The 14,334-nt window shown below is 46.0% G+C and overlaps 1 protein-coding gene and 1 non-coding gene across 2 annotated transcripts in view; both read right to left on the bottom strand.

The window, feature by feature from the left end:
* Positions 1–10,181, bottom strand: part of LOC124020178 (zinc finger protein 883-like) — a 49,714-nt gene extending 39,533 nt beyond the window's left edge. The window contains exon 1 of the mRNA XM_046335507.1: positions 8,954–10,181. The gene's annotated coding sequence lies outside the window, so the exon portion shown is untranslated. The remainder of the gene's footprint in view (positions 1–8,953) is intronic.
* trnal-aag lies at positions 1,816–1,897 on the bottom strand. Its single transcript has one exon. It is a non-coding gene; the product is annotated as a tRNA-Leu (tRNA).
* Positions 10,182–14,334: the final 4,153 nt, after the last annotated feature.

Raw genomic sequence — 14,334 nt, forward strand, 5'->3', positions numbered from 1 at the left:
AGGACTCACTAAACAGAGAACATCCCTGGTCATCCCTACTGCCTCTGATCTGGAGGACTCACTAAACAGAGAACATCCCTGGTCATCTCTACTGCCTCTGATCTGGAGGACTCACTAAACAGAGAACATCCCTGGTCATCTCTACTGCCTCTGATCTGGAGGACTCACTAAACAGAGAACATCCCTGGTCATCTCTACTGCCTCTGCTCAGGCGGACTCACTTAACACAAACGCTTCATCTGTAAAGGATGTCTGAGTGTTGGAGAGTGACCCTGGCTACAGGTAAATGATGTCTGAGTGTTGGAGTGTGACCCTGGCTACAGGTAAATGATGTCTGAGTGTTGGAGTGTGACCCTGGCTACAGGTAAATGATGTCTGAGTGTTGGAGTGTGACCCTGGCTACAGGTAAATGATGTCTGAGTGTTGGAGTGTGACCCTGGCTACAGGTAAATGATGTCTGAGTGTTGGAGTGTGACCCTGGCTACAGGTAAATGATGTCTGAGTGTTGGAGTGTGACCCTGGCTACAGGTAAATGATGTCTGAGTGTTGGAGTGTGACCCTGGCTACAGGTAAATGATGTCTGAGTGTTGGAGTGTGACCCTGGCTACAGGTAAATGATGTCTGAGTGTTGGAGTGTGACCCTGGCTACAGGTAAATGATGTCTGAGTGTTGGAGTGTGACCCTGGCTACAGGTAAATGATGTCTGAGTGTTGGAGTGTGACCCTGGCTACAGGTAAATGATGTCTGAGTGTTGGAGTGTGACCCTGGCTACAGGTAAATGATGTCTGAGTGTTGGAGTGTGACCCTGGCTACAGGTAAATGATGTCTGAGTGTTGGAGTGTGACCCTGGCTACAGGTAAATGATGTCTGAGTGTTGGAGTGTGACCCTGGCTACAGGTAAATGATGTCTGAGTGTTGGAGTGTGACCCTGGCTACAGGTAAATGATGTCTGAGTGTTGGAGTGTGACCCTGGCTACAGGTAAATGATGTCTGAGTGTTGGAGTGTGACCCTGGCTACAGGTAAATGATGTCTGAGTGTTGGAGTGTGACCCTGGCTACAGGTAAATGATGTCTGAGTGTTGGAGTGTGACCCTGGCTACAGGTAAATGATGTCTGAGTGTTGGAGTGTGACCCTGGCTACAGGTAAATGATGTCTGAGTGTTGGAGTGTGACCCTGGCTACAGGTAAATGATGTCTGAGTGTTGGAGTGTGACCCTGGCTACAGGTAAATGATGTCTGAGTGTTGGAGTGTGACCCTGGCTACAGGTCAATGATGTCTGAGTGTTGGAGTGTGACCCTGGCTACAGGTAAATGATGTTTGAGTGTTGGAGTGTGACCCTGGCTATCCGTCAATAAAAAAAATACAATTGTGCCGTCTGGTTTGCTTATTAATAAATTAATTTCAAATGGGGTTTACCCTTTTTACTTCTGATACTTAAGTACATGTAAAACCAGATACTTTTAGACTTTTACTCAAGTAGTATTTTACTGGGTGTCTTTCACTTTTACTTGAGTCATTTTCTATTAAGGTATCTTTACTTTTACTCAAGTATGACAATTGAGTACTTTTTCCACCACTGTGTGTACACCAGTGACAAAAAAATCTACATGTAATCAATTTGAACTTCAGTTATTTTTTTCCCTTATATAACTAGTCAAGCCAAATTCTTATTTTACAAAAACCCTTGCCAAACCCGGACGTCGCTGGACTAATTGTGCGACACTATGGGACCCAATCACAGCCTGGAATCGAACCAGTGCTCGCACTGAGATGCAGTGCCTTAGACCGCTGCGACGCTCGGGAGCCAAAATATCTGGCAGCGGCGGGATTCGAACCCGCGCCTCCGAAGAGACTGGAGCCTTAATCCAGCGCCTTAGACCGCTCGGCCACGCTACCGATACATATCATTGGGTTAAACATAATCTATATCCCTGAAAACCGGATGTTTCCGTTTTTCTTTTAACCAACTTCGTAGTAGTTGTGTGGTAGTAAGTAGTGTGGTAAAAACGTACTGAAATGATTTGTTATGATATTGTTTGACAGAGCCTCTGTGCGTTACCCAATGCAGCCAGCAGATGGCGACGTGAGGAGGTCTGCTGTACGGAGAAAGAAGCTCTGGGGCTGAACATTGACTTAAAAGAGGAGGTTATCACAGTGAAAGGAGAAGAAGCTTTCAGAATGAAAAAGGAGAAAGAGGAGGCTATCACATTGAAAGAAGAGGATGAAACTTTAGGAGTGAATGAGGAAGAGGGGATACAGGCTGTCACAGTGGAAGAGGGGATACAGGCTGTCACAGTGGAAGAGGGGATACAGGCTGTCACAGTGGAAGAGGAGATACAGGCTGTCACAGTGGAAGAGGAAGAGGGGATACAGGCTGTCACAGTGGAAGAGGGGATACAGGCTGTCACAGTGGAAGAGGGGATACAGGCTGTCACAGTGGAAGAGGGGATACAGGCTGTCACAGTGGAAGAGGGGATACAGGCTGTCACAGTGGAAGAGGAAGAGGGGATACAGGCTGTCACAGTGGAAGAGGGGATACAGGCTGTCACAGTGGAAGAGGGGATACAGGCTGTCACAGTGGAAGAGGAAGAGGGGATACAGGCTGTCACAGTGGAAGAGGGGATACAGGCTGTCACAGGGGAAGAGGGGATATAGGCTGTCACAGAGAAAGAGGGGATACAGGCTGTCACAGAGGAAGAGGGGATACAGGCTGTCACAGTGGAAGAGGAAGAGGGGATACAGGCTGTCACAGTGGAAGAGGGGATACAGGCTGTCACAGAGGAAGAGGGGATATAGGCTGTCACAGAGGAAGAGGAAGAGGGGATACAGGCTGTCACAGAGGAAGAGGGGATACAGGCTGTCACAGAGGAAGAGGGGATACAGGCTGTCACAGAGGAAGAGGGGATACAGGCTGTCACAGAGGAAGAGGGGATACAGGCTGTCACAGAGGAAGAGGGGATACAGGCTGTCACAGAGGAAGAGGGGATACAGGCTGTCACAGAGGAAGAGGGGATACAGGCTGTCACAGAGGAAGAGGGGATACAGGCTGTCACAGAGGAAGAGGGGATGCAGGCTGTCACAGAGGAAGAGGGGATACAGGCTGTCACAGAGGAAGAGGGGATGCAGGCTGTCACAGAGGAAGAGGGGATACAGGCTGTCACAGAGGAAGAGGGGATACAGGCTGTCACAGTGGAAGAGGAAGAGGGGATACAGGCTGTCACAGTGGAAGAGGAAGAGGGGATACAGGCTGTCACAGTGGAAGAGGAAGAGGGGATACAGGCTGTCACAGTGGAAGAGGAAGAGGGGATACAGGCTGTCACAGTGGAAGAGGAAGAGGGGATACAGGCTGTCACAGTGGAAGAGGAAGAGGGGATACAGGCTGTCACAGAGGAAGAGGGGATACAGGCTGTCACAGAGGAAGAGGGGATACAGGCTGTCACAGAGGAAGAGGAAGAGGGGATACAGGCTGTCACAGTGGAAGAGGAAGAGGAAGAGGGGATACAGGCTGTCACAGTGGAAGAGGAAGAGGGGATACAGTCTTTCACAGAGGAAGAGGGGATACAGTCTTTCACAGAGGAAGAGGAAGAGGGGATACAGGCTGTCACAGCGGAAGAGGAAGAGGGGATACAGGCTGTCACAGTGGAAGAGGAAGAGGGGATACAGGCTGTCACAGTGGAAGAGGAAGAGGGGATACAGGCTGTCACAGAGGAAGAGGAAGAGGGGATACAGGCTGTCACAGAGGAAGAGGAGGAGGAGATACAGGCTGTCACAGTGGAAGAGGAAGAGGGGATACAGGCTGTCACAGTGGAAGAGGAAGAGGGGATACAGGCTGTCACAGTGGAAGAGCAAGAGGGGATACAGGCTGTCACAGTGGAAGAGGAAGAGGGGATACAGGCTGTCACAGTGAAAGAGGAAGAGGGGATACAGGCTGTCACAGTGGAAGAGGAAGAGGGGATACAGGCTGTCACAGAGGAAGAGGAAGAGGGGATACAGGCTGTCACAGTGGAAGAGGAAGAGGGGATACAGGCTGTCACAGTGGAAGAGGAAGAGGGGATACAGTCTTTCACAGAGGAAGAGGAAGAGGGGATACAGGCTGTCACAGTGGAAGAGGAAGTGGGGATACAGGCTGTCACAGAGGAAGAGGGGATACAGGCTGTCACAGTGAAAGAGGAAGAGGGGATAGAGTCTTTCACAGTGGAAGAGGAGGTAGAAGCTTTCAGAATGAAAAAGCAGGAAGAGGAGGCTGTTTCAGTGAAAGACAAACCTTTTGGGGAGGAGGAAGAGGAGGCTGTCTCAATAAAAGAGAAGGTTGAAGCCGTTCTGGGAGTGAAAGAGGAGGAGACAGAAGATCTTATTAACACCAGTGAGTATTATCTTAAAAACAACTCAGCAGTTGTTGAACTAGGCTACGGTGTGGTTTTAAAGGGGCATTCTACTGAAGTTATGCTCTCAAATATGTTGTTCAGTACTGGAGGAATTGATAAAGGGGCAGTCTGCGATTGGTACATACATTTTTTTACTTTTAAATGATTGATACTTTATTGTCCATTTACATCTAAATGTATTTAGTTTAGTCAGCGGGTAAACATCATTCCACACTGGGTGCTGGTCTCTCAGCTTACTTTCTCAAAGGAAGAGACATTTAGCATTTTTCTGGATAGGCCAGAGAATGTGACACGTCCCTCCCTATGTAAATGTGACACGTCCCTCCCTATGTAAATGTGACACGTCCCTCCCTATGTAAATGTGACACGTCCCTCCCTATGTAAATGTGACACGTCCCTCCCTATGTAAATGTGACACGTCCCTCCCTATGTAAATGTGACACGTCCCTCCCTATGTAAATGTGACACGTCCCTCCCTATGTAAATGTGGGGTGTGAAACCTGCCAGTTCAGGCCAGCTCCATTCAGAGAGTGGAAACAGAGAGCTGACTGATGGGTCATTATTAACCAACAATGCAATTCAAGAAATGAAGTTAAGAAAATATTTACAAAATAAAGGGTACATGTAGGTGTATTTTAGTCAATGCCACTCTGACATTGCTCGTCCTAATATTTATATATTTCTTAATTCCATCCTTTTACTTTTAGATTTGTGTGTATTGTTGTGAATTGTTAGACACTACTGCACTGTTGGAGCTAGGAACACAAGCATTTAGTTAGATACTACTTCACTGTTGGAGCTAGGAACACAAGCATTTAGTTAGATACTACTGCACTGTTGGAGCTAGAAACACAAGCATTTAGTTAGATACTACTGCACTGTTGGAGCTAGGAACACAAGCATTTAGTTAGATACTACTGCACTGTTGGAGCTAGGAACACAAGCATTTAGTTAGATACTACTGCACTGTTGGAGCTAGGAACACAAGCATTTAGTTAGATACTACTGCACTGTTGGAGCTAGAAACACAAGCATTTAGTTAGACACTACTGCACTGTTGGACTAGGAACACAAGCATTTAGTTAGATACTACTGCACTGTTGGAGCTAGGAACACAAGCATTTAGTTAGATACTACTGCACTGTTGGAGCTAGGAACACAAGCATTTAGTTAGATACTACTGCACTGTTGGAGCTAGGAACACAAGCATTTAGTTAGATACTACTGCACTGTTGGAGCTAGAAACACAAGCATTTAGTTAGACACTACTGCACTGTTGGAGCTAGGAACACAAGCATTTAGTTAGATACTACTGCACTGTTGGAGCTAGGAACACAAGCATTTAGTTAGACACTACTGCACTGTTGGAGCTAGGAACACAAGCATTTAGTTAGATACTACTGCACTGTTGGAGCTAGGAACACAAGCATTTAGTTAGATACTACTGCACTGTTGGAGCTAGAAACACAAGCATTTAGTTAGACACTACTGCACTGTTGGAGCTAGGAACACAAGCATTTAGTTAGATACTACTGCACTGTTGGAGCTAGAAACACAAGCATTTAGTTAGATACTACTGCACTGTTGGAGCTAGGAACACAAGCATTTAGTTAGATACTACTGCACTGTTGGAGCTAGGAACACAAGCATTTAGTTAGATACTACTGCACTGTTGGAGCTAGGAACACAAGCATTTAGTTAGACACTACTGCACTGTTGGAGCTAGGAACACAAGCATTTAGTTAGACACTACTGCACTGTTGGAGCTAGGAACACAAGCATTTAGTTAGATACTACTGCACTGTTGGAGCTAGGAACACAAGCATTTAGTTAGATACTACTGCACTGTTGGAGCTAGGAACACAAGCATTTAGTTAGATACTACTGCACTGTTGGAGCTAGGAACACAAGCATTTAGTTAGACACTACTGCACTGTTGGAGCTAGGAACACAAGCATTTAGTTAGATACTACTGCACTGTTGGAGCTAGGAACACAAGCATTTAGTTAGACACTACTGCACTGTTGGAGCTAGGAACACAAGCATTTAGTTAGATACTACTGCACTGTTGGAGCTAGAAACACAAGCATTTAGTTAGATACTACTGCACTGTTGGAGCTAGGAACACAAGCATTTAGTTAGATACTACTGCACTGTTGGAGCTAGGAACACAAGCATTTAGTTAGATACTACTGCACTGTTGGAGCTAGGAACACAAGCATTTAGTTAGACACTACTGCACTGTTGGAGCTAGGAACACAAGCATTTAGTTAGATACTACTGCACTGTTGGAGCTAGGAACACAAGCATTTAGTTAGATACTACTGCACTGTTGGAGCTAGAAACACAAGCATTTAGTTAGACACTACTGCACTGTTGGAGCTAGGAACACAAGCATTTAGTTAGATACTACTGCACTGTTGGAGCTAGAAACACAAGCATTTAGTTAGATACTACTGCACTGTTGGAGCTAGGAACACAAGCATTTAGTTAGATACTACTGCACTGTTGGAGCTAGGAACACAAGCATTTAGTTAGATACTACTGCACTGTTGGAGCTAGGAACACAAGCATTTAGTTAGACACTACTGCACTGTTGGAGCTAGGAACACAAGCATTTAGTTAGACACTACTGCACTGTTGGAGCTAGGAACACAAGCATTTAGTTAGATACTACTGCACTGTTGGAGCTAGGAACACAAGCATTTAGTTAGATACTACTGCACTGTTGGAGCTAGGAACACAAGCATTTAGTTAGATACTACTGCACTGTTGGAGCTAGGAACACAAGCATTTAGTTAGACACTACTGCACTGTTGGAGCTAGGAACACAAGCATTTAGTTAGATACTACTGCACTGTTGGAGCTAGGAACACAAGCATTTAGTTAGACACTACTGCACTGTTGGAGCTAGGAACACAAGCATTTAGTTAGATACTACTGCACTGTTGGAGCTAGAAACACAAGCATTTAGTTAGATACTACTGCACTGTTGGAGCTAGGAACACAAGCATTTAGTTAGATACTACTGCACTGTTGGAGCTAGGAACACAAGCATTTAGTTAGATACTACTGCACTGTTGGAGCTAGGAACACAAGCATTTAGTTAGACACTACTGCACTGTTGGAGCTAGGAACACAAGCATTTAGTTAGACACTACTGCACTGTTGGAGCTAGGAACACAAGCATTTAGTTAGATACTACTGCACTGTTGGAGCTAGGAACACAAGCATTTAGTTAGATACTACTGCACTGTTGGAGCTAGGAACACAAGCATTTAGTTAGATACTACTGCACTGTTGGAGCTAGGAACACAAGCATTTAGTTAGACACTACTGCACTGTTGGAGCTAGGAACACAAGCATTTAGTTAGATACTACTGCACTGTTGGAGCTAGGAACACCAGCATTTAGTTAGATATTACTGCACTGTTGGAGCTAGGAACACAAGCATTTTCTCAACACCGGTAATAACATCTAAATACGTGTACGTGACCAATACAATTTCAAGGAGTGCAAAGTCGAATTTAGTTTGTGCACATGCGCACTTCACAGATGAGACGTTCCCTAAAGGAAAATATGCAATTGCCTCAAATGGGATCTCGCTAACTCTGATTTTGCCAACCTCCTTGTTTGTTCCGCCCAATATGCTTAATTTGCTCCCACTGTAAACGACACAGATGAACTATTTTGGGGTTGGTTCTATATACAGTATCTTTGGTTATACCATAGATAACAGTACTAAGGCAGATAGGAGCTAACGTTGGCTAGCTAGCTAACCAATGTAGTATATCCCTAATATATGAATCACTCATAGCCTAGCAGAGTTTGTCTGGAACCTTATAATTAAAACACACCCCATGACTGAGACTTAGGGGGCCATTGCTCAAGACATACTTCTGCATTTAACACAAACACATTCTGTCCTCAGCAGATTCTAAACCGCATAAGCAACTGTAGAATACCAAGCTCATCTGTCTGACTTAAGTTATCACATGCGTCCCTGTCAAAACAGGAAGCGCCCTCGCCTGAAACACCAACTGTCAGTTTCAGTTCCCCTTATCTCACCTCATGGACACACACAGACACACAGACATTTCAGAGCACACACACCCCACACCCCATTCAACTGGGCAGGAGCCAGGATCAGACGACTTCAAGGAGCACCAATGGGGCTCCGGCACAGGGTCGGACAGGACCCGCCTCCAACCTTCACCAACCAGTCAGAAGACAGAACTACAAGAATCAACCTACGTCATTCTATGTACAAAATACATTGCACACTCTGTTCTTCTGAGCTAAATGAATCGGTCCGTGCACGCTTGACAAGATATCTTTGACTTTAATAAACTGCCATTTTGCTATACTTGATTCCACTCAGTCCAGCGTCCGTGATTTGGTCTCCCTCTCTGATAGTTATTCATCAACACCAACCAACTAGCTAGCAAATCAACTAGCTAGGTATATTTAGCCAAGGAAGTTTAAATATATATATATACACGGCTGATGTCATCTGTGTAAACAAACAAATAAAATTAAGCACAAATAAGGTAACGAACGTCATTACCTGTTATATCCAGTTAGCTAGCCAGCTAGCCAACTAGCCAGCTAGCCAGTGTTGGTAAAAGGTGAGATGCTTAGGTGAGCGAGTCGGTCAAGGATCAGTTCAGACGAGGAGTTAAAGTTTAACAATCTGCAGTTTATTCAGAGTAAAAGTATTGTGTACAGCGTATACGGGCTCTGTTCCTTGAACTCAGAGGGAGTCAGAAAAAGAGAGCCCCTAATTTAGACAGCATACATGTTTTATACAGTACAGAAAGTAGGTTGATTCTGGAAGGTCTGGTCCTCGGATTGGTCCAGACCCGGGCGTTGTCTCTCCTTATTGGTCCAAGGTTGTTGTTGCCATTGTCTCAGAATGTTCCTGTTTAATGTCTGTTTTGCGTTGCTCAACTAGCTTACATGTGTCAAAAAGCAGATACGCCCACGATCCCTTGAGGCTAAATGCTGGGTGTGTGGTTCTAAATGTGAATGTATCTGGGTGGGGTGTGTGTGTATGTGTGTGTGTGTTCCTGTCATCAGCAGATATGTCCTCACGAGATGCAACTTCTCCAGTCTTGTGGTTTGGCCCTCTTCCTGTTTTCGTGACTATGTGTGGAAACATTTGCAGAGGCGCACCCAAAACAGCTTACAGCAACATTATAGCAAACACATTAGTAATCTCCGTTTGTTTATGCCCTTCGTTACTGAGGGCTGAAGCATTAGATATAGAGGCCTGCCACGGCCTTCAAGCATATGTATGGTTATCAAAGTATTATTTACAAATCCCTCTCTTCACGTCTTACAGACGTGACCAACTGATAGGAAGAAACTTTTCAGAGAAAAGTTTAAGTAATCCCTCTCTTCTCGTCTCAGCAGAGACGTGACTAATCAGTCGATTTCGCACATCTCTAAGTCATCGTACACATCCTCCGGGCCCAAGAGAGGATACATCTGAGCCGGGGCGCTAGGATCAATAGCCTTAGTTATCACTTTATTGGTAAGCGAGCGAATACATGGAATGCAGCAGCACCCACACAAAACCAGAATAGCCGCAAAAACAGAAATAGAAATTAAAACAGAGGAAACGAGAGTCTTGTATTTGCCAAAAGCATCCATCCAGGAGTCCCACATAGAGTTATCAATGCCATCAATAGAGGCCTGCCACGGCCTTCAAGCATATGTATGGTTATCAAAGTATTATTTACACCAGCTAGCCAACTAGCCAACTAGCTAGCTAGCCAACTAGCCAGCTAGCCAGCTAGCCAACTAGCCAGCTAGCCAACTAGCCAACTAGCCAGCTAGCCAGCTAGCCAACTAGCCAGCTAGCTAGCTAGCCAACTAGCCAGCTAGCCAACTAGCCAACTAGCCAGCTAGCCAGCTAGCCAGCTAGCCAACTAGCCAGCTAGCCAACTAGCCAGCTAGCCAACTAGCCAACTAGCCAGCTAGCCAGCTAGCCAACTAGCCAGCTAGCTAGCTAGCCAACTAGCCAGCTAGCCAACTAGCCAACTAGCCAGCTAGCCAGCTAGCCAACTAGCCAGCTAGCCAACTAGCCAGCTAGCCAGTAACAACTCAATGTTGACAATAAGTTACATCTGACATTCTTCCACAAAGCACAGCTACCTCACTAAGTAAAGTTCACAGTCAACACCAAACTTTGGGAAAAAGACACACTGTTCATTTATAATACCTGCAACGGGAAATGTATTAATGTATTTAAAAAAATACCCTTAGATATTAATTTGGAATAATTTCGATTAGATCTACAAGGACATTTTTATTGATCTGTCAGTATTTTCATTTAGAGTTTCCTTTCATGGGTCCTACCAATTATTATTGGATTATTCACCATGGCAACCACTTGAGTTTCCTTTCATGGGTCCTACCAATTATTATTGGATTATTCACCATAGCAACCACTTGAGTTTCCTTTCATGGGTCCTACCAATTATTATTGGATTATTCACCATGGCAACCATGTTAATATAAAAAAAGGACATTTATTTGTCAGTTTGGCTTTTGTGTTAGATCAGACTGTTTTCATTTGCAGGGTTATCTGTCATCACTCTTTGACCAGAGTGCAGTCTGGTATCCCTGTCTACCAGTCTTAGTCTTTGCTCATCGAACGTTAGCTACTCCATACAGTCAAATTGGCTCCTCTTACGAAAAAGCACTATAGCATTCCTATAAGATTCCTATAAGAAACTGCGTTTTTTAAGATTTTTTTAAAAAATGTTTTAATTTCACCTTTATTTAACCAGGTAGGCCAGTTGAGAACAAGTTGTCATTTACAACTGCGACCCTGACCAAGATAAAGCAAAGTAGTGCACAACAAACAACAACACAGAGTTACACATGGAATAAACAAGCATACAGTCAATAACACAATATAAGAAAAAAAATAAAGTCTATATACAGTGTGTGCAAATGGCATGAGGAGGTAAGGCAATAAATAGGCCATAGTAGCTAAGTAATTACAATTTAGCAGATTCACACTGGAGTGATAGGTGAGCAGATGAAATACTAATACAAGTAGAAATACTGGTGTGCAAAAGAGCAGAAAAGTACATAAAAACAGTATGGGGATGAGGTAGGTAGATTGGGTGGGCTATTTACAGGGCTCCGGGCAGCCGAGCGGAAATGGAGGAAAACTCGCCTCCCTGCGGACCTGGCATCCTTTCACTCCCTCCTCTCTACATTTTCCTCCTCTGTCTCTGCTGCTAAAGCCATTTTCTAACACTCTAAATTCCAAGCATCTGCCTCTAACCCTAGAAAGCTCTTTGCCACCTTCTCCTCCCTCCTGAATCCCCCCTCCTCCCTCTCTGCAGATGACTTCGTCAACCATTTTGAAAAGAAGGTCGACGACATCCGATCCTCGTTTGCTAAGTCAAACGGCACCGCTGGTTCTGCTCACACTGCCCTACCCTGTGCTCTGACCTCTTTCTCCCCTCTCTCTCCAGATGAAATCTCGCGTCTTGTGACGGCCGGCCGCCCAACAACCTGCCCGCTTGACCCTATCCCCTCCTCTCTTCTCCAGACCATTTCCGGAGACCTTCTCCCTTACCTCACCTCGCTCATCAACTCATCCCTGACCGCTGGCTACGTCCCTTCCGTCTTCAAGAGAGCGAGAGTTGCACCCTTCTGAAAAAACCTACACTCGATCCCTCCGATGTCAACAACTACAGACCAGTATCCCTTCTTTCTTTTCTCTCCAAAACTCTTGAACGTGCCGTCCTTGGCCAGCTCTCCCGCTATCTCTCTCTGAATGACCTTCTTGATCCAAATCAGTCAGGTTTCAAGACTAGTCATTCAACTGAGACTGCTCTTCTCTGTATCACAGAGGCGCTCCGCACTGCTAAAGCTAACTCTCTCTCCTCTGCTCTCATCCTTCTAGACCTATCGGCTGCCTTCGATACTGTGAACCATCAGATCCTCCTCTCCACCCTCTCCGAGTTGGGCATCTCCGGCGCGGCCCACGCTTGGATTGCGTCCTACCTGACAGATCGCTCCTACCAGGTGGCGTGGCGAGAATCTGTCTCCTCACCACGCGCTCTCACCACTGGTGTCCCCCAGGGCTCTGTTCTAGGCCCTCTCCTATTCTCGCTATACACCAAGTCACTTGGCTCTGTCATAACCTCACATGGTCTCTCCTATCATTGCTATGCAGACGACACACAATTAATATTCTCCTTTCCCCCTTCTGATGACCAGGTGGTGAATCGCATCTCTGCATGTCTAGCAGACATATCAGTGTGGATGACGGATCACCACCTCAAGCTGAACCTCGGCAAGACGGAGCTGCTCTTCCTCCCGGGGAAGGACTGCCCGTTCCATGATCTCGCCATCACGGTTGACAACTCCATTGTGTCCTCCTCCCAGAACGCTAAGAACCTTGGCGTGATCCTGGACAACACCCTGTCGTTCTCAACTAACATCAAGGCGGTGGCCCGTTCCTGTAGGTTCATGCTCTACAACATCCGCAGAGTACGACCCTGCCTCACACAGGAAGCGGCGCAGGTCCTAATCCAGGCACTTGTCATCTCCCGTCTGGATTACTGCAACTCGCTGTTGGCTGGGCTCCCTGCCTGTGCCATTAAACCCCTACAACTCATCCAGAACGCCGCAGCCCGTCTGGTGTTCAACTTTCCCAAGTTCTCTCACGTCACCCCGCTCCTCCGCTCTCTCCACTGGCTTCCAGTTGAAGCTCGCATCCGCTACAAGACCATGGTCCTTGCCTACGGAGCTGTGAGGGGAACGGCACCTCAGTACCTCCAGGCTCTGATCAGGCCCTACACCCAAACAAGGGCACTGCGTTCATCCACCTCTGGCCTGCTCGCCTCCCTACCACTGAGGAAGTACAGTTCCCGCTCAGCCCAGTCAAAACTGTTCACTGCTCTGGCCCCCCAATGGTGGAACAAACTCCCTCACGACGCCAGGACAGCGGAGTCAATCACCACCTTCCGGGGACACCTGAAACCCCACCTCTTTAAGGAATACCTAGGATAGGATAAGTAATCCTTCTCACCCCCCCCTTTAAGATTTAGATGCACTATTGTAAAGTGACTGTTCTACTGGATGTCATAAGGTGAATCCACCAATTTGTAAGTCGCTCTGAATAAGAGCGTCTGCTAAATGACTTAAATGTAAATGTAATGTAAATGTACAGATGGACTGTGTACAGCTGCAGCGATGTGTACAGCTGCTCAGATAGCTGTTGTTTAAAGTTAGTGAGGGAAATATAAGTCTCCAGCTTCAGCGATTATTGCAATTCGTTCCAGTCATTGGCAGCAGAGAACTGAAAGGAAAGCATAGATTATACATGACCTGGAGCAAGTGGGTCTGGTGACAAATATGTAGCGAGGGCCAGCCGACGAGGCAATACAGGTCACAGTGGTAGGTGGTATGAGGGGCTTTGGTGACAAAACGGATGGCACTGTGATAGACTACTCAGCAAACTGGATGCGGAGTATTGGAAGTTGTTTTGTGAATGACATCGCCAAAGTCGAGGATCGGTAGGATAGTCAGTTTTACGAAGGTATGTTTGGCGGCGTGAGTGAAGGGGGCTTTGTTAAGAAATATGAAGCCGATTCTAGATTTAATTTTGGATTGGAGATGTTTAATATGAGTCTGGAAGGAGAGTTTACAGTCTAGCCAGACACCTAGGTGTTTGTAGTTGTCCCCATATTCTAAGTCAGAACCGTCCAGAGTAGTGATGCTAGTCGGGCGGGCAGGTGCGGGCATCAAACAGTTGAAGAGCATGCATTTAGTTTTACTAGCATTTAAGAGCAGTTGAAGGCCACGGAAGGAGTGTTGTATGGCATTGAAGCTCGTTTGGAGGTTTGTTAACACAGTGTCCAAAGAAGTAGCTGCGGGGGGTGCCGAGCTGTTGGCCGGGGTTGGGGTAGCCAGGAG

The sequence above is a fragment of the Oncorhynchus gorbuscha genome, unplaced genomic scaffold, assembly GCF_021184085.1.
Source record: "Oncorhynchus gorbuscha isolate QuinsamMale2020 ecotype Even-year unplaced genomic scaffold, OgorEven_v1.0 Un_scaffold_766, whole genome shotgun sequence".
NCBI lineage: Eukaryota > Metazoa > Chordata > Actinopteri > Salmoniformes > Salmonidae > Oncorhynchus > Oncorhynchus gorbuscha.